We start from the raw sequence: 26,009 nt of genomic DNA on the forward strand, positions 1-26,009 counted from the left end.
TGGAATCTATCTTTCTGGGCTGCAAGTACTTGATATTTTGATGTTTATGAAATTACCTCACAGGGAGAGGGAAAGCAATTAGCTATCAGAGTAATTTCAAATAACAGCATCTTAAAATTCACTGTAACAAAAACAGGGCAAAGTGGGTGTCATTAATGAATCGCTATGGCAAGATGAGAACGGAACACGCTCTCTTAAAATGATCAGAAAGTACTTATCAAATGCCTACTGTTTGCCCAACTCTTTGGAGATTAAGAAAGTCCCATAAAATGTGATTTCATCTTCAAAGAGATTATAGGACTTACAGTTAAGACTTCTTTACAAAAACATTTTAAGTGCACAGGATAGGTATGTTATATGTGTGTTACCTGCAGTGATGTGCTGGCAAGTGAGCTCTCCTAAAAACAAAAGACTCTGATTTGTAGTGTTTGCTCATTTCTGCAGTCACTGAATGCAGAGTTGGAAAGAGATGTACGCAATGGTCTCTCGCAAGCAAGTACAAGCCAGCTCCAGCACACACTAGTCATTTGTCTACATGCACAATACCTTAAATGGTGTTTTTAGATCATAGGTGTCCTAGATGTTTGGAAAACGGAGGTCAGTCAGTCAGACTCTTATAGGAAGATCTCAATGGGAGAAGGGAGGATTGAAACGGGAAGGTCTTTGTATGGTGAACTTTTTTTTTAAAAAGATTTATTTATTTCAGTGAGAGAGAGAGAAGTGGAGATGCACAGAGGGGGAGAGAGAGAGAGAAACTCAAGAAGACTCTGCACCGAGCAGAGAGCCCCACGTGGGGCTCGATCTCATGACCCTGAGATCAGACCTGAGTTGGACGCTTAACCGACAGCACCACCCAGGCTCCCCTGTATGAGAACTCTTAAACGATTAGGCTACTTGGTTTCTTCTCCCCACCTCTCTACACCCTGCACACCCTCTAGATGTACTCAACATTTATTTGTTTATTGAGTAACAAAAACAAACCGTTAGACTGAAAGGAATGGGAAGGTTTTTTTGAGCAAAACTTTTTTTCTTAAAAAAACAAAACAAAACAAACACAGCTGGTGAGATTAAAGCAGGTATGACCCATAAATGTCTTTTAAAGCTGGTGGTAGATGCATACATATGGTTGTTCTGTACTTTATTTTCTGCTTTCTTCTGTATATTGGAAATACGTCGTAATAAAAATCACTAACATTTTTTAAAAAGCTAAGAGGAAAAGGAAATTATGTGCACAAAAACACAGAAGTAGGAATGAACACAATCCGGTGGATGCCAAATAGACACGTTAATCTGATCAGAGTGTGGCAGGGAACAGCAAACATTGAGGCTGGGTGTAAGGACATGGGTGAACGGGGATTTCACATCACACTTCTTAAAGGATGCAAAAGAACTCAATCCATTCTTTCTCCTTAGAATCATAATTCATTGGTTAAATTTTGAATTCCTGTATTGGTGGGGAAAATTATTAACATTAATCAAAATTAGAATTAGATGGGGAGGGAAATATTTCAACTTATTTCATAGGGAAATAAGAACACTTAAATAAAAGCATTTGTTACTGTGAAATGAAATCAGTGGTATCAAGCGGTGTTTATTAACGCAGCTGCCTCCATACTGAATACAATCCAAGTGTCCAACCCCCTTTCCCTGCCCTAAACACACATTCTGAAGCAGCCTAAAATAGTGTCCAGCTGGACAAATGTATAGAACGGTATTGGGTCCTCTGAATCAGAGTTCAGTATTTGTATAAAACAAAGAATAAACCATACGTAAATGTACACTCTGTTGGAAGTCCATTGCTGATAAAATGAAAGGAAGAAATGTAAAAATCACAGCTAGCTGGAATTCAAGGCACTGGAAAGAGTATAGAGGAGGGCATTCTGTACTTGGCTTTATAAACTCTGCATCACTGTATTAGCATCTGGTAGTATTAAATAGCACCTTAGAAAATAACTCAGAGTACAAAAGCTCTCAGAAAACATTCACTGTATCTTCAATGCACTCTACATAATGCATTCAGCACCCTGCAGACATGCCACCAAATTGCAGGAGTAGGAAAACAACAAATGCTTGCCTGCAACACCAGATTTCTGGAATTGAGGGTGGGGCTTACTTTATTCTTTCAGATCCTTATTATATAAAGCTTGCTTAGACTGGCTCTATCAGAATTGTGCTAAATGGAAAGCCACAATGGTGGCTATCTATGGGCAAATGGGGTTACAAACCAGTCTTCCAAAACAATCTTCAAAAAGTGGGATTGATAAAAAGTTTAGCAACTGACACACAGTCACTATGCCTCTGGTACACATTTTACTGACCCATAGTCATTTGGAACACACTGTGGCATTCTGTGTTTTCCTTATAGACATTTAAATCCAAGCTGAGCCCCATTAAAATGCTCTCACATTCTTATCGTTTCTTCATACACAGTCACTCTCCCTTTGTTAGACTCTGAGCTTGTCTTCATGAAGCCTTCAGATTATCTCAAGGAATAAACTTCTGCCAGTGATCATGGAATTTCTAGGTCAGATGGTTTTCCTCCTCCCAAAACTTAAATAATGAAAATTCAAAAAGAAGAGTCTTTTCCTCTGATTTTATTTTACTATGCCTACCAAATTCTGGTGTTTTCCACCATTTATTTTCCTTCTTCGTTTCTTTCAGACATACACATGAATCCCTAATAAGCCTTCAGTAATTAAGTCCCTAATAAGTTTCTCTTAGCTGATGGGTTTAGTTCTTTTCATTTCATCACATTTTTTACACCTAAAACCCTTTGTACTATGCCCATGTTTTTCTCTGAACTTTTTTCTTTCTTTGTAACCTTCTGGCACCTGTGTTTAATACTGTGACAGAAAAATAATAGAACATACTTTTAAGAACAATTTGGGGCCGAATGCTTAAATGTAGTTTCCAGAAGTGTGGATTTAAGCGCAGTATTCCAGACGTGGTCTAATAGGTCATATGTCATGACAAGACTGCTTTCCTGAATGCTGATGTGATATCCTGATACTCAACACAGTAGAGCACCAAAGTTTTCTCAATTCTCTCTCCTCTCACCCCCCCACCACTCTCTCTTTGACCTGGTCTGTGGCTGCATCTCTACACATTAAGCTCTCATTTCTTTTTTTTTTTTTTTAATATTTTATTTATTTATTCGACAGAGATAGAGACAGCCAGCGAGAGAGGGAACACAAGCAGGGGGAGTGGGAGAGAAAGAAGCAGGCTCATAGCAGAAGAGCCTGATGTGGGGCTCGATCCCATAACACCGGGATCATGCCCTGAGCCGAAGGCAGACGCTTAACCGCTTAACCGCTGTGCCACCCAGGCGCCCCTAAGCTATCATTTCTTAAACATACAATCTGCATTTTCAATGCTTGCCTTTCATTAATACTTTTCTACTGTTTATGCACATTTTCTTCAGCTCCCTTTATTAAGTCCCTAAGACCTTTTTTTTTAATTGAAAAAAACTCTATTTCTTAAGATAAGGTTTAGTCAAATATTTTACTAATATTGGCATTGCTAAGATTCAGATTTTGATGCATTCTCTGATAGTCTATAATCTAGCAATTATGCATACATTTAAATGAAAATAACATATCTAAATTAAGAAGTAGTATTTGGAATTTCATATTAGAACATGCTTTCCATATCTTTGTATCTGTGCTTCTTGATGTACTTATCTTTCAAGCAAAGGGGATTATATCTGAGTTTTGTGGTTTTCAGATGTGAAAATAGTCAATCTCTTTTCAAAAAGACAGAAGCCCTTAAATTCCTCAGAAATCTGGCATATTTACCACCCATTTAAAAAATGTTATCTTTAAACGATGCTGCAATAAATATATTTTACATAGGATAGGTAGAGAAGCATTCATTAATCCATTTCATTATGAGTGTTTGTATTATGCCAAATTGGAAATTCCAGTTTAAGAGAGAGTTTGAGACGGTACATTTTTGATATTAAGAAATCAAAAATAATTTTTAAATTGCCATATAAGTCACATGTTCATGATAAAATTCTATTCTTGTTCTTATACTGAAGTAGTATGGCTTACATAGTACAGAAATCACAGAGAAAAATACTCGGAAAAGTCAGTTAAACTTCCACTAAAGTTCTGCAATGAGATCCCTCTGATCTCATTCAGACCCACGTCCTCAATAACCTACCCTGAGTATTTGCCTGATTCCCAAATTTGTATTTCTGTCCCAGACTTGTCCTCTCGGCTCCAAGCTATATGTGTATTTGACAACGCCCCATGATGTCTTAAAGATACAGCACATTCTACATGTTCAAAACTGAACTCAAGATCATCCTCCCTAGACCTGGCCTCCCCGCACCCCCCGCCATGTTCTCCATCCCAGCGGATGCACCACCATCCACTCAGTTGTCAAGCCAGAAGCCTAGGAGTTCTCCTCGGCATCTTCCTCCTCTCCCCACATCTATTTACTCCATCACTTAGTTCTGTTGGTTTGTATCTCCTAAATATCTTTCAAATCTTTCCACGTCTCTTCATTGTCACTGTCATCCACTCAAGCCAAACCACCACCGTTCCTTCTTTATTGATAGAGTGCCTAACCACCCAGGTTTGCTCAACATGAGGAGGATTCCCAGAATGTGGGATTTTCGATTTTACGCTGGGATGGTCCAGACCAAACTGACATGAGTTGGTCATCTGAATTATGGATCTCTTTCTGTTCCACTTTTGGCTCCTTCCAGCCCTTCTTCATCCTGAAGTCAGGCTGATTGACTTCAAATGAAAACTAAAAACAGAGCTACCCGTTCATACCCGTTAGAATGTTTAAGTTAAAAAGACTGACCACGCTAAGTGTCAGTGAGGATATGGAGCAATTGGAACTCTCATACACCATTTATGGGAATGTAAAATGTACTTCAAAGGAAAAAAAATTTGTTTTGGAACATAAAACCACTTTGGGGAAGCGTGGAGCAGCTTCCTACAAAGTTAAACATCTACTTGACACCCGATCTTATGTTTATCCAGGGAAACATAAGTTTACAAAAAAGAATTTTCTATTCATGGAAGCTTTATTCATGATAGCTCAAAAGTGGGATCAACACAAATGTCCATCAGCAGATTAATGGACAAACAAATTGAGGTATATCCAAAGAATGGAATAGTACTTGGCAAGAAAAAGCATTATAGATACCTGCAACAATATGGGTGAATCTCAAGACATGCTGAGTGAAGGAAGCCAGACATAAAATAGTCCATGTTGTAAAATTTCATTTACATGAAATAGTGGAAGAGGCAGAAGTAATATAGATAGTGACAAAAAGCAGATCAGTGGCTGCCTAGGGCTAGGGAGGTGTCATTGAGACTGGAAAAAGGCATGAGAGAACTTTCTGGGGAAAAAGAAATATTTATGTCTAAATTTTTATGGTGATAATAAACATGCATTCATTTATCAAAACTCATCGAACTGTATAGTTAAAGTGGGAACATTTAATTATATGTAAATTATACTTCGGATTAAAAAAAAGTAATTTTTAAAAACCTGCAAGTCTAATCATGTCACTTCTATTTAAAATACTTCAAAGGCTTCCCATTATTTTTACCAATAAACACCCAAAGCCTGATATCTGCCTGCCCTGCCTGCCTCCCTGATCCCATCTTGTGCCACTTTCCCCACACTTTTTGTGATTCAATCCCACAGGCAGAGCTTTTCTTTCTTTTTTCAGCTCCTCCATACCTCCTACCTCAGGGCCCTTGAACATGCTTCTCTTTCTGCCTGGAATGCTCCTCCCACTCTCTTCTTCATGGTTATTTAGCACCTATTCATCCTTCAAGTAGAAACTTAAATGTTACTTCCTCTAGATAGCCTACCCTGACCCCTGTATTATATCTGGTCTATCTATACTCTCATTGTGTTTTCTATGAAATAGAAGTGCCTTTATAGCATGCGTTACAATTTGTAATTATGTATTTGTGAAATATCTTGACTACTGTCTTCCTTACCAATAGACTTCAAGCACATTCTACGTGTTTAAGACTGTTTTACTCATTATTATGTCCCCACACGTTATACAGTGCTGACCTTAGAGTAGGACTCAATAAATCTCTGCTAAGTGAATGACTACTGAATTACAAAGGATGACTAACCATTACTCCTACATTACAATAGAATAGAATCTCATTCAATAGATCTGTGCACTCTTATTTTTTACATTCAAATTAATTAGTGAAGAATTTCAATTTCCAAACCCTTTTACACCTATGCAAGCCTCACCTTAACATTTTTTTCACCAAAGCTAAGCAAATCATTTGGCTATCCAATTGTTTTATAGGTCTCCAGAAAATTGAAAATTTATAAAAACAGCCATAGACTAGAATTCACAGAATCATGTTACTATTACATTGTTAATCATTTTTGGAACTTGGATTGCTAAGTAAAACATCTGTTTCTACTAGCATAATCCACTGATGTTTGTCTTTGTCAATGTAATTTAAGTTTATTTGATAGCAATTGAAATGTGTTCTTAAAAATACATAGCATGCTTTAGAATAAAAAGGAAATAGCAAAGGCATTATTTAACTACCTCAACAGAACCATTATATCCTATTAGGAAATCATCTGATAAAAGCTTTTAATGACACCAAACCTGGATAACCTTTTGTATACATTAGAGTTAATAGTCATAAAACATTTCCTCATGTATCTTTCTTTATGTTTTACTGTTAGCTATTATTCTCAGAAGAATGGAATACTTTACTTTTTGGATTTATACACTATTGGAATAATGAAAACTGAGATATTTTGAACTGATAAACAAAAATATATTTTTGTTATATTTTTTGGACACATCTTTTGAACATGTGAATGACCCTGTTATTTATGCTTACAGAGTAAAAATCACCACTTCTGCTTTGTATGATGTGTTTGACTGTAAATTGTCAAAATACTATCAACTATGTTGGGAAAGTAGAACCTGTCTTTGCTGAGTTAAGTTAGTCATGATTCATAGGATTTACTTCCAGGAAAAATGTTGCCACTGCAGAGGAAAAAAATGCCTCCTCCTTCTTAGAAAACAGCAAACATAACAAGAAATGATCTATGTTTCCGTTTGCATCTTAGCTGCCAGAAAACTAGAACCAAATTCAAGTCCCAACTTTTCAGCTCTTTTCAGGTGCCCAGGAGCATTTATTCTTATGTGTCACTTTTATTTCCTTATGATATAACCCATGTTAAAAATTGATTTTTCAATTCTTAGATAGATAAGATAAACTTCTACAAAAGATCTGATCCATTATTGACTTAGCAAAAATATTAAATAATTAATATTTTTGAATATTTGCCAGTCATTAATGGACTGATCTCTTAAGGTCACCTGGAGGCCAGGACTATCTTCCTGCTGTTCTATTTGTACACTGGAGAAGGCCAACCAAGCACACACAGCCTTTGCTCTAGTAGGGGCTCAATAAATGTTGGCCCCAAAATGAGTGAAATTCTGAAGTGATTTTATAATCTTTCTGTCTTCTAGTTGGAGCCTAAATAAGCCATCATCCACATTATATTCACACTTTCTGATTTAGCTAATAAATCCTGTGGAACCTGAATTTTATACACAACAAGGTAATTGATCTCAACAGAAGGAAAACAAAAATGATTTTCAGAACTTCCAAATTAACTGCTTTCCTGTGATTGAGTTTGGAATCAGCGTCTTAAAAGGACTTAAAAATAGTCTTAAAAAGACTACTTAAAAAGTAGTGAATGGAAATATGTTATACATTTTGAAATCTAGACTACATCATTCTCCCAGCTGAACTTCAAAATCAAACAGCCACAAGAGAGCAACAACATTTACCTGAGTTTTATTCAGTGACCTGTTTGAAGTGCCTTTAATAAAAATTGTAGATAATCACAAATATCAGAATACAGAATCTTCATCTACCTGGTGTCTCTTGAAACTCTGCAACCTGGGACCATATTAAAATGGATTCTAACTAGGTAGAAGTCATAACTGGTCAAATGCCTTTCTCATTTTTACTGCCAGTTGTCAATAATTGCCTACTTTTACTAATTTCTTATAATTACTCGTTAGTTTCAGTGTAACTTTAGCTTATGGAATCATTAATACATGTATTTGACCCATCCATCAGCCATAGACAACCACTCTCCTCCACCCTGCTACCCCGTTTTTAGTTCTGAACTAAGAACCAACACCTTTCTTCCAATTATACACACAGAACAAAACCCTTTCCATCAAACCAAGAAAATCTTAGACATGGATTGTAACCTTGGTACTTACATACAGTTCAGTCATATGGATTAGTAGTCAGGCATGAGTTATGGAAAGCAAGAGCCTGTTCTTTCATTTTTCAAACATTTCCAGGGAGAGATGCATTTTCAGGTTCCAAATTTGTATGACAATGAAGCCAGGATGACAACTCTCTTTCCCTGTGTGAGTGTTAATTATTCATTGAAAAGCTTTTTAAAGACATAGTTCAATATTTCTTTACTGACTCACTGTTAATAAAATTACAAGTAGTAATTGGAATCCTAGATTCCTTAAATGGCACTTAACATTTGTTATATTTCTAAATCACCTTTAAAGTGATATAAGCAATTTCCTGGAAATGTGAAATGCACTATTCCTTGTACATTAAGCTGCAATCACCACCACCAGCCATTAGCAGGACTTACCCAATCATTATTCGTATACTCATGCCCAGTTGATATTGATCTACCCACCTTCTTTTTCTTCTTTTTATTGTGATAAGAACACTTAACATGAGATTTATCCTCTTAACAGGTTTTTCAAATGTACCATGCAAAATTGTAAACTATAGGCACTATGCTGTACAACGGATCTCTAGAACTTATTTATCTTGCACAACTGAAACTGGATGCCCTTTGATTAGCAGCTCCCCATTTTCCCCCTCCAGTCAGCTCCTGGCAGCCATCATTCTATTCCTTACTTCTCTGTGTTTGACTATTTTAGATACTTCCTTACTTCAAAATCCACACAGGTTTAGGCCAAGGATAGCACATAGAATTATTTTTAAAAGCAGGGATATTTTGTCTGGAATTTGAAGCTGATATGTGTCTTATATTGTCCTGGTTTCCCCACAGGTTGAGCTAGTTCACCTGAAAGAAATTGTATGGAAAAGAGCCAAGTTTGATGACAGAGGAGCCCTCACGTATAGCAAGTCTAAAATTTCATTAAGTGTTGTTTGGGACGCTGCTAATGCTATTACTGTAATACAAACATCAAAGAAAATCAGATCACACACTCGGGGCAATCATTCCCTGCTGGAAATCCTGTTAGCTGACTTCAATTATGCTGTGCTTTTCCTAGTTCAGAAGGCTGTGTCAGCTCCATTATCTGCTCTCTAAATCGCCTGCTTAATCAAAGTGCACACATTTGAAACTCATCAAATTAAGTAAAATAAAATTTGAATCTTGTGCTTGTCGGGGTTCGGATTGTGACAATATCAAAATTATTCTGATGGCTGGAAGTGTGTCTATGGACAGTAGTTAAGAAGATAAATAAGTAGGACTGAATCAGAGTTAGAGAGAACCTTTCTGATAGGAAGCTTATACGCTCTAAAGGAGATGTTTCTTTCAGGATTATCATCTATTTTTTAAAGTACAATTCAAGATTTATTGAATTCTTTCCATCATATTCCCTGAAAGGAAAATGCAAGCATATAATACATGTATCTTTTTTTTCATATTTATTATGAAAAACATACAGACAAGTAGAGAGACTAGCATAATAAATATTTAACCATCATCTTAAAAAAATAATTGTAACCATTTTGGCATATTACTTCATAAATTAAGTATATTTTAAAACAAATTATGGGCATCGTGACATTTTACCCCTAAATACTTAAATATACATCCCTGAAAAATCAGAGTATTTCCTAAATCCATTATTTCGTGATCACACTTTACAAAAGTAACAGTTATTCCTTAATAACATTTAATTTTCAGGTAATATTCAACTTCCCTCAATTGTCCCAAACAAGTCCTCTAGAGCTGCTCTATTCAAACCAGGAAATGCACTTATACATCACAGGTCCAATGTTTAATATAAATATATTTGTGGATATCTTTGTAAATTTTAAGGTTACATTTATAACTTACAATTATACTTAAAATGAGCCAAAGAAAGAAATTTACTTCATCATATTTCAGGCATTCTTATGTTGGCTTTATCAAAATATCCCTTAGCATTTAATTCAAACTGTTTTTGCCTTCTTTTACTTTCTATAAAATTACTACAAGAAGCCAGAGATAAGCAAACTGTTTCCACTGCCAAGCAGGTGGGAAAATTTTCTATTTCAAAAATTATGACATGTTTAGAAACAAATGTGAGGAGTAAAATAGCTTGAATGTTAAAACATAATAATCAACCCATACCACTCTAATATATGTTAGGCGATCATGAAAATAACTTGAATAATCAGTAAGTTTTACGTAGAGGCCCTACTATTTTCATTGGAAGATGTAGAAAGGAGCTATTAATGACACACGCAGCTGACTTCTGTGTATTCTACTGAGAACTTATGAGTGATGCCCAGTGACTAGATGGTGCCTCAGACCCACAGCATAAATGTACATGCATCTTGCCAACCAGCGTTGGGCAGCGAGAAATTAGATGTGTCACCCAACAGGCCCTATCCTAGGGAGAAGAATCTAGAAGATGATTTGTCCTCCAGTTCACTGAAGCATGCCTGTCACTGGTGTGGAACATTTGATCAAGGCAGGCCCAAGACCTTGTTATGCAAGCGGGAATGTTTCCCATCCACATCCATACCCTATCTTTGATCCATGAATTGTTTCAGTAGTTTTGTATCCCTAAAGATATAGGTAACCAAATTTTGCAGATGACATCACCAAGAATATCCAAATTGCAGGTTTTGCTAGTGAGGTCTTTTATCTATTTGTGGTAGTCATTGATGATAAAGACTACAATTCAGAAAATGAAGGACTTGCTGTTGGCTTGGTCAAGATAAATCTTTGGTCAAGAAAAGTCATTCGAATTTTAAAAATAAGGATATCCTGCTTCTGGAACCGTCCTAGGAGAGGGTAGAGCAGTGATTTCCAAGTATGAGTTCTTCAAGATATTTCAGTAAATACAGAAAAAAAATGAGAAAAATAAGCGAATATTGTGAATTTTTTATGAAATTGAAGTTACTAAATTTAAAGAACTAGCCTCTGGTCTGCGATTATCTTCTCTGCGTGTGTGTACGTGTATGTGTGTGTTAAAGTTTTGGTGTGAAAGTTTTTCCTTCTTGCGAGATGATAATAATCATGGGTTGAGAATATCATTTTAATGCTCCAAATTTAAAGTTCATAACCCTATGTAATTTTCATATTAAACAAGTATATATTTGTGTTTTGGTTATCCATTGCTGTATGAAAAACCACCCCAAAAGTCAGAGTCCTTAAACAACAACAATCACTTATTTGCTCATGATTTTGTAATTTGGGTGGGTCTTGGTGGGAAGTACTTGTCTTTGCTCCACATAACAGCTAAGTGGCTTGCCTGGGCCTGGAGGATTCACTCCCAAGAAGTTCACTGCAGTGTGAGGGGTTTCCAATGACACTATTTGTTAGAATCTCTCTCGTATTTCATCTCAAATGAATTTTCCAAGATAAATTCGCTCTGAATATAGCAATTCCAATGTAGCCACTGCACTTCCCCAGCTACATCCTTACCATGGTTCTTACTATACCATTCACTCTCTGGACTTTGATGCCTCTATGACAAAGAATTGGAGTGTCACACTCTTGCTTGGACTTTTTTTTTTTTAATCAGCTCCGACGTCCTTCCCTAGCTCCATACTTATATTCTCCACCCCGTTTAAACATTTATGAATTCCAGAACTTTATTTATTCTGATCCCTTAAAAGAAAAATGTCTCTCTGCTCTAACTCTCCCCACCAAAGTATTGTCCATCCTTCAAAGACCAGCTCAAAAGTCAATTTCTCCATGAAGACTTCCCAAATCTTATAGCAGTAAGAATTAACCTCTTCTACCGTAGCTTTCCTTAAAAGCTCTAATAAAAGCATGTTTCAGAGAGCTCCTTAAGAGTGAGTTTATCTCAATTATCTTTATCCTATTAGTAAATAGCTAAAATTATGTGTTAAATTGCAGTTAACCAGAATCAAATCATATTTTAACTTAGTTTGAAATAATCTGGTAAATTTTTATTTTAAAATGCTATTTTGTCATTTTGCAACAATGTCTACTCCTCTACATGTTTCATTTTCTCCAAAACTGGGTGAAAGAATCTCAATCGTGGAAAGAATCTTGATGCATTATATCACAATAATAGGATATTATTTTAACTATCCAAGGGCAAATTTATTCCATTTTGGGAGACATCCAGAAAATGTTGAGTTATCTATCTTCTTTAGAAATCCATTCCAATTTTTTGCATCCTTTATTCACAGGAAATTTTTCCTGACATTGAACCTAAACCACTCCAAGCTTCAGTTTAATTTGTTTCTTATCTTTCTAGCCTCACAGACTCCGCAAGAAACAGCTGGTCACCATCTATTTCATTTGCTCCCATCACAATAAAAAAGCAGCAGGTCTAAATATCCTTTGGAAAGTGCACACAGATTTTCCTTTTTAATCAAGAATCAGTAGGCATGTCATACTAGCAGTTGACATAAACTAAGTTATGTTTTGTTTTTGTTTCTTTGTTCGTTTGTTTTTCATGATGAACATCGGTGAACTCCTTTAAACAGAGAGTTCCTAAGATTACCATTGAGAGGGTAGTATTTCTCAAAGGAGAAATTTGAAAAGAGACTCTTATACTGTATTTGAAGAAGAAAATGATCAGTTAGTTTGCAGAAAAAGAATGTGCCAAATTAAAGAATTCAAAGGAATAGTTACAGGTCGCCAATATGATGTGGAAAGAACAGATGTTGAAGGAGAAACTGCAGAAAGTTTATATTCTCGTGACCCCAGAAGTGAGGTGACCCAAGTACTCAGTTGAAGTTTGGCCAAAGGAGAAAAGGGTCCAAAGAATCTAAACTGAGCATGCATCATTTCTGGTCACGCTGCCCACAGTAATGACATTACAGTGAGAAAAAAAATGCATGTAATTTATAAATAGTTTAGAGGTGGAGCCATACATCATCTACTTTGGAGAAAGATTTGGGGAGGAGTTGCAAGGGAGTTAGAGGAAGTGAAGTATGAGGTCAATAGAGAAGGAATCTGAGTAGTATACAGGATAGTGGAATTGCAGATGTGCTGTGAGGTGAACCTGGGAAAGCACTTACCTGTTATTGCGCTAACTGGTTGGAACAAGTGTAAATAATAAAGGATATGGTTGCATATCCATCTTCTCTTCTAACCATAGACATCATGACTAGACTGAACTTAGAAAGTAGGGAAGCCCAGTCTACTGGTGACCATTGTAATCTTATTTGGGTTTAATGCAATTGAAACAGCTTCAAATTTAGAACACTGCCTGCCCAGGAAATTTGGAACCTTCCAGAGAGTACAGAGAGGGTAGAAATGAGAGCCAAAACAATTTTTTATTCTTTTTTTTTTTTTAAAGATTTTATTTATTTATTCGACAGAGAAAGACAGCCAGCGAGAGAGGGAACACAAGCAGGGGGAGTGGGAGAGGAAGAAGCAGGCTCATAGCGGAAGAGCCTGATGTGGGACTCGATCCCGTAATGCCGGGATCACGCCCTGAGCCGAAGGCAGACGATTAACCGCTGTGCCACCCAGGCGCCCCCAATTTTTTATTCTTTATTTAAATTCAATTTAGTTAATATATAGTGTATTATTAGTTTCAGGGGTAGAATTTAGTGACTCATCATTTGCATTTAACCCCCAGTGCTCATTACATTAAGTGCCCTCCTTAATGCCCATCACCCAATTATCCACCCCCCCCACCCCCCCCCGCCAGCAACCCTCAGTTTGTTTCCTAGAGTTCAGTGTCACTTACGGTTTGCCTCCCTCTCAATTTTCATCTTATTTTATTTTTCCTTCCCTTCCCCTATGTTCATCTGTTTTGGAGTCAAAACATATTATTAATAAAAAAGTACACTGAAAAGTACACTCAGGCAAGCTGAGTCCGAGACCCCAGGGGAAAGTCCCAAGGGACCAGCCAAGAGGGTCCTTGGCTTCACACAGGATAGAAATCAAATGTGAGCCAAAGAAAGCGAAAACAGTTTATTCAATAGTGTAAATGACAGGTAGAGATTAGCAGATGGAGGGTTTGGGAGATTTGAAAGGAAAGGAGAATGAGTTTTGTTGTTGCTCGGGGCTGTGGGTTTATATTAGGAAAGGGTCTACGGTATGTGTTCCTCCAGGAGTCCAAGGTAGGGTCTGATCAAAGGTGAGTGTCAGGTGAACAATAGGTGTTATTCCATAAATTACCAAAGGTAGGGGTACTAATGCCAACATAAGCTGAAGTTTGTTTGAAGCTAATGTCCTGGAACATGTTTGGGATCTGGTTCTCCTTAGGTGTTATCAGGTGTCTGGGGCCTAGGACAAAACTCAGAGATGATTAACTTTCTTGTTTCCCCTTTGTAGTGGGAATGTAGCTTCTTTGGCTTATTCAGAGGCAAAATATGGCAAGTAAATGGGACCTAGCAGAAAAATAGCAGAAATGGAGACTTTGTAAAATGGAGTCCCTTCGGCTTTCCATAGAGGAAATAAGAATGCAATCTAGCATGTGTTGTTTGACAAATTCATTTATAGAGCTGCACAGGCTTCAAAAATTCATTGAACTGATTTTTCTAACTTGCTTCAGATTTTACCTAAACATTGTAGGTAAATATTATTATGTGTTTATTCAATATCCTAAAATATTTACCAAGTACCTCTTATTAGAAGAATTAATAGATTAAAGTTCTTAGAACCGTGCCACACGATTTGGATAAGGTTAGGCATTAGTCTTGCTAGCTCTTACTAGATGTAATGCACTGGGCAAGGTACTGAGAGATATAGACAGAAGGCAAAGACATGGACTCTTGGAGATTTAAATCGAAGGGCTCCATGGAAGGCAATTCTGTAACTTCTCTGATCAGACACTGTGCTGTTGAGCATTGAGTTTGTCATTTGTCCATTTTCTATTATCCATCCCCCTGAAGGTTCAAAGCCTTTCCTAAGAGGGAGGAGATCTTGAGCTGCAACTATTCTCATCTTCTTCCTCAACAATTCTATACCTACCCTCTCCAACACACAGGATTTCTGTCTAGAATAGTACAATTTTTTAGTACAATACTTGAATGATATAATTGTTGGGAGAAAAAATATTTAAATTTGTTAGGCAGTGCTTCAAAGACAGCCTGATTTTCACATATACTTTTCATTCTCAAGGAATAACGTGGAAGTCACTTTCCTCACTAACTGGACACCAGTTTTTCCGGAATGATTAAGGGAAATAATCTGAGAGGCCATTCCCAACCATATGCCTTAATATAAAGTACTAAAATTCTTAACTTCTCTGGGCTAAAGAATTTGGGAATAGACTTAGTTTATCCTTAAAGCTTCTTTAATGTCAAGAGATTATTTTTGAATGTGTAGCACACCCAGACAGAAATAAATTTTGTCACAATCTTGACTAGGTACTGGGTACTAACTCATAACAATATTAGAAGGAGTTCTTTAATTAAGTCATATATAGAATAACAAAATGACTATTACAAATGAATGAACCCAAACTCATGGATGAGAATGGGATACCTTTTACCATATAGTTTGGATTCAAATATTTGCAATGAATATGAATACCATGCAGTAGACTCTGTAGTTTGGGTTTCTTGGTAAGCAGAACTGAGACAAGAATTCTGGTTCAGGTGTTTTCTTTGGAAGGTGATGCCAGGAAACAGGAGTGAGGAGCAAGAGAATGAGACAGGGTAAAAGGAAAACCCAATATAAATAGAATGTTGTAGGGGTCACTGCTGTGACTAGTTAGAGCCTTGATTCCACTGGGAAGTCCACAGAATGTCTTCAGGAATTTTCCACTTGGAGACAGGAGGCTGGAACATTGATCCACTGCCTGTGTTTCCGATTCTTTGAGGGTTGCCTCTAGAGTCTAGTGCCCCAACACTCCGGGGCTTAATACTTGCATGAGGGTGGAGGAAATCATTTCCTACAAAGCCCCAGCGCAGAATGTGACAGGGAGAGTGAACTGTCCACCGAAGCTGTCACTTAACATCAGAAGCAAGCCAAAGCGATGTGACAGGAGCACCAGAAAAGTCTGCTACAGGGGTTCTGCTAGAAATCGGGGTCTCCTCCCTACCAAGCCAGTAGAATGGGTGATAGCCGCAAGTCACCGTAGCTAAGAGTAAAGACTCTCTTCTCATCTGGTATTTTCTTTGTCTTTAGATGTTCCACAGTATCTGCAATACGATATTTGCAACTTACTTCAGGCTACTGCTCTCAGTCCCTGCTTATGCTCTTTTCAAAGTGAAGTCTTTGAGTTCTAATGTCAACAGAAGTTAACTAATGTCAACAGAAGTCTTCAGTTTCCTCCAAAGTGCCCTGAAATGCTTGTTTCCTACTTCAATAATGGCTAAGTCATGTGCAGGACTTTATATCTAGCTCTCTAATCTCCGACTATTCCCTGACAGTGTGTCAGCTGGATTCTTTCTGCTGCAACCAGCACACTCCATGCCCTGAAAGGACAGCTATATAGAAATGGACTTCTAAATCCTGGTAAGCCAGAAGCTTCACTTTCTCGTGGGGATTCAAGCTGAGAATGGGTTTACTTCCTTGGGAAGCACCAAAACAATGCTTTATGCCCTAGTAAGATACAGTACAGGGGCAGTGCTATTTAACTGTTTCATGTCCATCACTGTGTAGACTTCAGTTGGGTAAGAGCTAATATGAACAAATTTCCAGTAGCAAAGAATTCTGTGGATGTTATAAAATTTACATAATTAACACTATCCTTAGCCTCTTAAGTTATCTTGGAGTAAGGCCCAGAACTTACCTTTTTAGACAATGTCATATCCAATGGTTCTCACCAGGGACAATTTTGTACCCCTCTCCAAGAGGCATTTGACAATATCTGGAGACATTTCTGATTGTCCCCTCTTTGGTATGAGGCTACTGGCACCTAGTGGGTGTAGCCAGGGATGCTGCTCAAGACGAGGAAAAACAATTTTCCTTTTATCTTTCTTAGTCCTCCCTGGGGCCTCTATAACAAAAGACAGATTAGCAAGAGCAAAACAGTTGATTAACATGTATAGCTCATGTCTGCATGGGAGATACCCATGAAAGGTGAGCAGCTCATGAGGTGGCTTCATTTCAGGCTTAAATGCCATCTTCAGTTACAGATAAGAGAGGGGCTTGGGGAGGGCAGTTGTGGAGAGGTGAAAATCACAGTAAACAAGAGGAAAGTTGTTGTTTTGTAGATTTAAATTGGTGCCTTCTCCATTGATGAGTTTCCTGTGATTGAGTCAACCTTCTCCTCTGTTACAGAGAGGGAGACTCCGTCACAAATGGAGATTTCTTTACAATGGATACATTTTCTTTACAAAAGAGTAACTTCTACTCTGTTTACAGAGTTTCCTCTGGATCTGTTGTTTCTCAAAATAATCTGCTCAAACTAATCCTTATGCCAAAGAGGCATATTTGAGAGTGACATATTCTGTTATCCTTTGCTGCTAAACATTTTATAATTCACAGAACAACATCCACAACAGAGAATTATCAGGTTTCAAATGTTAGTATTGCCAAGGCCAAGAAACCTTGGTCTAGAAACACTGAAATTTTACTTCCATTGATTTTTGGAAGATTAACACAAACATCCTTTGTGACCTTAATTTTCTGTGTTGATGAGGACGTCGTACCGGATGGTCTCTGAGGTCATGTCCAACTCTGATATTATATGATTCTGTATTATATGATGTCATATGATTCTACGATTCTGCTCCTTCTGCTGCTACATTATTCTCCTTAAGTTTTGGCATTTTCAGATTTGCCTGTTATTGGAAAAGTTGAATATAAATAAGAATTGATTCTTTAGCATTTAGTCTCCGCAGTAGAAAATTAATTATTGAGTTGCTGTTGAGATAGCAATATTATTGATTTAACTCTGCTATTTGGTGAATTTTAATATATGTAAAAGATTAAAGTCACAGTACATTTAAGATGAAAAAGAGACCATTTTTCCTTTCATTACTCTTCTGCTCTTGATGAGGGAACGGAAGGCAGGCTGAGGACAAAGCAGAAGCTGACGCCTTGCAACACCCCCCCCCCCAACCATGGGATGTTTGTGACACTCCTCAGGCACTCCTGGCTGCCCTAAAGGACAAAGAAATAGTTAAACTATAGATACCACAATCCTGGAAGATTTAAGTCTCCATCAGTTTACAAATGTCTTAGCAGTTTACAAGAACAAAGCATTTCTATCACTAACCTACCTTCCGGAAGGGAATGTAGATACAATTAAATGTCCTTATAATCTGCAGGCTCCAGAAGTTCCCAACCATCTTAATGTTAATGCCTTGCTAGAGGGAAAAACAACCTTCACTTGACAATGGCAAGGCCTCGGGTATCTTGTGAATCTTCTTTAACATATGAAAGTATTTTCTCAACCTCCCTTTTTCTTTACCTCCCCCAACTCTATGGCATATAATCAGCCACCCCTCACAACCCTGGTGCAGCAGCTCTTTCTGCCCATGGGTCCTGTCCCCGTGCTTTAATAAACCACCAATTTTGCACCAAAGATGCCTCAAGAATTCTTTCTTGGTCGTCGGCTCCGGACTCCACCCCACTGAACCTCACGTGTATTCCGTGTCCTCATCACTCTGAGCATCCGTGGGTTCTTTGGGTGCTACCAAGACAGATTCAGAAGGTGGCAGCGTAGAGAGAAACAGAATTGGGAGAGCAGGGCTCCTGGCCTCTCAGTGTTGTTAAGGGATATCTTGTTAGCGTCCGCGGTTCTTGGTCATGCCTCTTCAAAGAATGAAGAGGTAGACCCGATGAAGAGTGGTGGGCAGCAAAGCAAAGTTTATTGAGCCATAGTGAAGTTTATTGAATGCTAGAGTACAAAGTTCCCAAAGAGGGAGGGGACCTGAGAGGATTGCCAGGGGAGTTTCTAAGTCTAGAAGCCTTTATTGGTGTGTGGACAGCTGTTTTAATCTGATTAACCCTGGAGGGCTCCTTCCAGGGTGGTGTAAAGTCCTTAAGGGTGGTTTCCTCTTAGGGTAGGGGCTCTTGTCCCTGCATCAGCAGCACCAGCGTCCTGGCTGTCTGTGGTGTATGTTGTGGTGCATTAGAGAGATTGGACTCTTAACAGAGCTGAACAGATCCTTTTCCTTCTGCTTCCAGATGAGGCAAGTTCCTCAAAAGGAAAAAGAAAATCCATCCCAGGAAATGCCATTCAATTACTATAACTTCACACTACTAGTAGAAATGCGGAGATCAATCATTTCCTTCTGCCAGAAAACCCTGAAGATGAAAAGATGGTCTCAGAGGGGTCCTTGTAGTTTTAACTGATAAGATCTAAAACATAGAAGACACAGACACAGGCCTCTCTAAATTTGGAAATGAGTCCAATCAAAGAAAGAAGTAAGAAATATGATAAATGGCAAATTGTTTAACAACCAGTGTCTGGAAGCAAGAATTCCTGTACCCTTCAAGGGTCCTTCTAGCCAAACTAAGAATCAAATTGACATGAGACAGATTAACAGGAGAAACTAAAATTTAATAGCGTATAAACTAAAATTTAATAGGGAGTCTACACAGACATGAAAATCCCAAAGACAGTCAGGCAAAATAAGGTGTATATGTCATCGTGAACTAAGGAGAAGGGGATGGGGTCTGGGGGCTCAGAGGAAAGGACTGCACTTTACAGGGTGATAAGAGCAGGTGTTTGCTGATTAGATGTTTGCCCTGCCATTCAGATGGGTCACTCGGATAAAATTTATCTATGCTACTAGCCCTTGTTCTGGGAAAGACCTCCAACTTAGATTATTCTCTGTAGTTAAGAGAGGGGCAAATGTTTCTCTTGAACCTAGAGGGTCTTGATTGCCTTCAGCTTAGAATAATGGGCCGGCCAAAGTGGTCCATCTGGGGGCAGCCTGCCCTCGGCCCCTCCAGTAGACATGTTTGGAAGAAAAACACTGCCTTTCTATTCTCCAAGACATCATTGTCCCTGTTTCCATCAGGGCTCTTGGAAGTAATGAACACTCTTGCATTTGCAGTTACAATTTTGACTCTTTCCAATAGTCCCAGCATGCACCAATACAAAAGAAAATACCTCTACTGGATTAAACCTGCCCTTGGGGGCACTTCTTCACCTTTGCTGCCCCTACCTGACCATAAGGATCATAAACAAACTTTAAAATCTTAGTTCTGTGGTGTTAAGAAATTCCACGAAGTTCTAAAATTCAAAAAAGTTTTGACAAAGCTTAACACCAAGCCCAAACCTATAAGACAAAATTTAACATCTTGCGTTTGGGACTAAAAAATAAAACCTGACCACATAGAAATCAGCAATTAGTATGAAAAAGGCCTGGAGGTATTAGTTGTCTTACATTTTAATGTGACCAAAAAATATGATAAAACTGATTAAAATCCATGATTAGTTTGTATAAATAGAAAAGTAGTACCCAGTTGAATGGAGATCATGGTCAGATTCACATTCTGTTCAAGGATTCTCATTTTAAGAGGGAGACTATAAAAGAGAAAATGTCTTAATATATATAAAAAGAAGAATTGTAAGGATACGGGGATGTTTACCCTAAGAAGTAGGGGACCACAGGGAGATATGAAAACTATCCCCCTTTAGTAGATCCTTCCAGGATGACACTTGGAAGGGGAGCAGCCTATTTGTTTTTGCTTCAGAGAACAAAACTCTGGACACTAGAAAGATTTAGGGAGGTAGAAGACTTTTTGTCGTAAATAAAGAATTTTCCAATTTAAAACTTCCTGATTATATAATTAATTACTTCATAGAGTAGAAATTCCATTACTAGAACAGAATAAACGGAGACTATTTAACCACAGATCAGGGATCATATATGCAAGGTTTATATGGACTAGATTAATTCTAAAGTCCATTCCAACTCGATGAAGTGCAGTTATTATTAATGCTACCCTGTAATTATGACTGCGTGGCTCTGAGAGCTATTCATAGTAAGGGTTAGGCAGAGTGTGGAGCCAAGCTATGTGGGTCCCACTTCTACAAGCACCCTCCCCCTTTAACAACTGGATGACCCTGAGAAAGTTACTTTACTTCTCTAAACTCCAGTTTCCTCATCAGTAAAATGAGGACAAAGTACTTACCTCATAAGGTGGTTTGAAGATTGATTTAGTTAATATCTGTTAAGTGCATGGAGCCATGCTTGGCACATAAGAATGCTATATAAGAGTAATTACTGGAACATATGACTAAATCCTCTAAGACAAGAGGACAGATTGCTTAACTACTGCTACTTGGAGTGTCCCTCACCAATTTCCAGACTGACTGAAGGCACTCCACCTGTATCTTTATCTGTTTTTCCACAAAATGACAGATGACATTCAGATGGAATTCCATTTTCTCTGGGCCAAACTGTAGAGAGTGTACTAGCTGTTTTCTTGTCCAACTAAGTTAAACACAAAGTTACTACTTTCTTGACAGTCAAATCCCTGAGGAGTAAGAGAGTTGCTTGAAGGCACGTGTTTTTAGTTTGATTACCAGGTCGTGGGACCCCTGGGCACTGGTTACCAGCTCTGTCAGTTCCGAAGGCTAATTCAGTTCAGAATACTGTCCCTGACTTTGCAGATCTACATGTTCTTTCAAAAGTAGCTAAAATTGTATGAAGCCACATAAGCTAAGGATAAAGCCGCAATTTTGCTGTTTGTTAATTAAAAGTGATTGAGATTGGGCGGCTGGGTGGCTTGGTTGGACAGCTGCCTTCGGCTCAGGTCGTGATCCTGGAGTCCCATAATCGAGTCCTACATCGGGGTCCCTCCTCAGCGGGGAGTCTGCTTCTCCCTCTCACCCTCCCTTATCTCATGCTCTCTCTCTCTCTCTCTCTCATTTTCTCTCTCTCAAATAAAAAAATGAAATCTTTAGAAAATAAAAAAATAAAAGTGATTGAGATCGTAAAAGAGTTACAAATGGCTAAAGATATCTTGTCTGTTCAGCAAACTATAAACTAATTCCAGTAAGAGCCAATGAAGGTGTATTTTTAACTTTTAGGTACCCTAGTGACATTTCTATTCACTCAAGTTTTCTATGTGTTGGGTCAGCTGTTGTCTTTTAAGGTACAGATTTTCTTAGGAATTTTCCTACTCCATTATTCCACTAAATCAATAATATTTAAAAGCTTCATATGTCCCACAGTATCTACCTCCTCTATTCTGAGGTATCAAAGCGCAAAGACTCCAATGCAGCTCTTTTATCATTTCTCCGAAGGAGGTGACATTATCGACACTTCATTTGGGCCTTGTTGGTAAATGTCCCCAGAGCGTGATGGATGAATAGAAGCTGCTGAATCAAGAGGCTGCTCAAGGCCAAGCTGCCAGAGGTGTCGGATCTTGTTGGCCGTTGGCACTAAATGTGAGTGAGGGAGGAGGTGGTGAAGGTGAATGGGATCAGGCGTAAGAGTTCTGAAACTATTTGTGAACACGCTAATCAGTGTAATCTCCCTAACTGCCTTGAAACTGTATGAGTTAAAAGTGATCCTGAAGCAAAAACAAACAAAAAACCCCATTAAACAGAGGGTGTAACGTGGCACTGGTATTTCGTCAATATTAATCATTAACTACTTCACTTGGAATTTCAGGATAATTTTTACAAAAGAAGAATACATATTAAATTGGGACAAAAATGGATGTAGGTCCAGTAGTGTGCTGCTGAATGTTTAACAGTTAGCTCTCTGAGAAAAAAAATTTTTTTTTAAGAAACCCTGATTTCTACCATTTGCTGATTGCTATGGTAAATAGTCCCACCATAGCAGATTTCAAGCTATTGCCATGATCTTACTGAATACGGAGCTGGGAGGACATGTGTACAATCAGCCCCAGTTTGTGATATTACCATGAACTACTCATTGTTATACTAAAAAAAGAAACCCCTAATCTTAAGCATGTGTCTTATCAAGAAAATCCAATGCAGGGGCGCCTGGGTGGCACAGCGGTTAAGCGTCTGCCTTCGGCTCAGGGCGTGATCCTGGCGTTATGGGATCGAGCCCCACATCAGGCTCCTCCGCTATGAGCCTGCTTCTTCCTCTCCCACTCCCCCTGCTTGTGTTCCCTCTCTCACTGGCTGTCTCTATCTCTGTCGAATAAATAAATAAAATCTTTAAAAAAAAAAAATCCAATGCAGAGAATTAAATTAAATAAATCGGAGAGTGATTGTGTTCTTTATACAATGTATTCATTTTAACAAAACTGTCTCTTCAAACGAGTTTATTCAAGTTAACAACTATTGAACACTGTTATATGTCAGACACTATTCTTGTGCTAGGAAAAGTGTAGAATGAAAAAAACATGGTTCCTGCCCTCGTGGAATGTACTGTCTAACATTTATGTGCATTTGAAATAGAACTCACTTAAAAAGAAATTGTGTCAAGGATATATTTGTTGAAAAAAAATCAAAGTACATACACAATGAGTATAAACCTCAGGCCACAAATTCAATTGTGTAAGAATTTTAACTGTATTCAGTTTTAGTTATTCAACTAACTTTCTATTTTAACTCCTAATTCCACTTGGATAGCAACTCCTTAACCTTGTCAATTCATTGTTCTCTACCCCCCAACCTTCATGGCAGGGATGGGGGGTTGAGAGGTAGGGGTGTTCTCAGCTGGGGGACCTTCACAATGCCAAGACTTGCAAGAAGGCGCAATCTAGGACATACAAGTCACTATGGAAATGCTTTCTTCATCTCTGCATTTGTTCATTTTTTTTGTACCCCCAGAAAGAAAGTACAGCAATGTTTTCAGGACCACCGGAATCTGGGTCACAGTCTGGGGATACAGAAATATTTCTACTGGGTGTTATACACAACTAATGAATCATCGAGCCTTACATCGAAAACCGGGGATGTACTGTATGGTGACTAACATAATATAATAAAAAATCATTATTAAAAAAAAAAAAAGAAATATTTCTACTGCTTTGTTGCCATGTGAGTTATGGAAATTTCTGTAAAGCTGTCCATGGGCCATCTACCTAGGAGCTCATGCATTCATCTCCTCTCATTTCCTCTCTGGGTCTTTCTGCTGCCACCCTGGGTCTCTCCACTAGAAAAAAAATATATATATATATTCTATTCTATTCTATTCTATTCTATTCTATTCTATTCTATTCTATTCTATTCTATGGTATTTCTCTCTCTCCTTACATTTTTTTCCAGAACATACACATAGTCACACACTTAGCAATGCAAATTTGATCTTCACGAAAAGGAGAGAATATATCACAGGGGCAAAAATTCAGCTAATATCACAAAACAATCTCAAACATATCATCCATACAGGTACGGTGCCTATGACAAACTTTTTGTGAAGTAAATGCTTCTATATACCTGACTTTGAAAAGTGAGCTGCATAAGCTGAATTGCATCAGAAGAAATGTGCAATAAGTAAACATTTCTATAACTCTCCTTCACTGCCCCTCTGCTTTACTAATAACACCATAATATGTCACCGTGAAGAGCTACATTCTTAAAGAACTAGTGTAAAGTGTGTTTCAAACAAGCAAGACATCAAAACAAATTGAAATATTCTCTCCTCTCTTCAAATAAAAAAAATAGAAAACAAAGTATAAAAATGTAAATATTAAGAACAAAACACAAAAAGGAAAAAAGACAAAAACATTTCAAAATGCTGCTTTATGTGAGTGTGAATTATCAATGCCATCTTTTCCCATGGGCTGCCACCAGTGATTTTTTTTTATGCAACTAAAGGATCTGTGTAAGGCCTTCATGTGATTCTAAATATATTCAAAACTCAGAAGCAAAATCTTTCTAAAAATGGTTTCAACCCCAGAAAAAAGGTACAGCAGGATTTTTTTTTTAAAGCTCTCTAGCCTTATTGCAATAATAGACTATGATCCCGGCCAATGCCTACACTGAGGAACAGAGGACCAGAGTCTAAAGCCAGAGGCCACTCGCAGTGGTCTCGAGTGCTCTGTGTGAGATCAGAGTCTGACCCATTTTATTTTGGACCCTGAGTTCTCAGTCATTGCCTCTTATACTTCTCATAGCTTACCCTGTCACCATCAAACTACTCCAATCCAGCAATATACAATTAACTGCACATTCTGTTCAGGACCAGATTTAATAAGCCAAGAATAAACAAAACAGTATTGCTACAGGTGGTAGGCAGCCCCAGGGCCTTTCTGGGACTGGGTGAACCCTGATCACAGATGCCAGGCTTCAAACTAGACATTTTTGCTTTTTGTCTGGTGAAATGAAAAATTAAGCACCATATGTAAATATCCATTTTGTAATCATTAAAAAACTCTTAACGATTTTATATCTGCTCCTTGCTTATTCTGACCTCTTGGCAAATGGACTCTGGGACAAAACGGCTTTCCTTAAATGGCTGGAAAAGTGCCTCCTCAGGTGCCCTGGGTTAAAGCAAGACCAGTGTCTCATGTGTCTTTTGGAGGGGCTCCTTGGTTTCTGGTGGGAATTCTTTGGGGATGTGATCCTCCATTGCTTTTGGGGTAAACCTGACAGGGGTAATCCATGCACCTTCACACCAGGCTTGCAGGCTGTAAGTGTCTATTTCATAATATGAAAGGCTGTCGTGGGGATGGGGAAGTAGGCATGTGTTGGTGACATTTATTCATCTCCTTCCTTTTCTCCTTTATCATTTGATATAAGTCCACTGAGCTCTGTGTGAGAGATTCTTGAGATAAAGAAATGATAATATTTTATTTGTCTGTATATGAATGTGAAAAGCTTTAGTGTTCCCTTTTTATAATTCCAGAAATGGCATAAAATAAAATTAATATAGAGTAATAGGCCATTAAAATAATAGAATCGTAGGTTCCTAGTTACAGACTAAAAAACCAAAAAATCAAAATTAAATTATTTCCTTAGGACCATCACTCCTTTA

At 38.0% G+C, this 26,009-nt stretch overlaps 2 long non-coding RNA genes across 2 annotated transcripts in view; both read left to right on the top strand.

The window, feature by feature from the left end:
* Positions 1–23,972, top strand: part of LOC103661800 — an 84,634-nt gene extending 60,662 nt beyond the window's left edge. Inside the window, exons 2-4 of the long non-coding RNA XR_568271.1 lie at positions 16,572–16,656; positions 22,355–22,498; positions 23,861–23,972. This is a non-coding gene — a long non-coding RNA (uncharacterized LOC103661800). The remainder of the gene's footprint in view (positions 1–16,571; positions 16,657–22,354; positions 22,499–23,860) is intronic.
* On the top strand, positions 4,199–9,421 carry LOC121101856. The gene is made up of 2 exons (XR_005833880.1): positions 4,199–4,465; positions 9,088–9,421. It is a non-coding gene; the product is annotated as an uncharacterized LOC121101856 (long non-coding RNA).
* Positions 23,973–26,009: the final 2,037 nt, after the last annotated feature.

The sequence above is a fragment of the Ursus maritimus genome, unplaced genomic scaffold (genome assembly GCF_017311325.1).
Source record: "Ursus maritimus isolate PB19 unplaced genomic scaffold, ASM1731132v1 scaffold_11, whole genome shotgun sequence".
In the NCBI taxonomy this organism is placed as follows: Eukaryota; Metazoa; Chordata; class Mammalia; order Carnivora; family Ursidae; genus Ursus; species Ursus maritimus.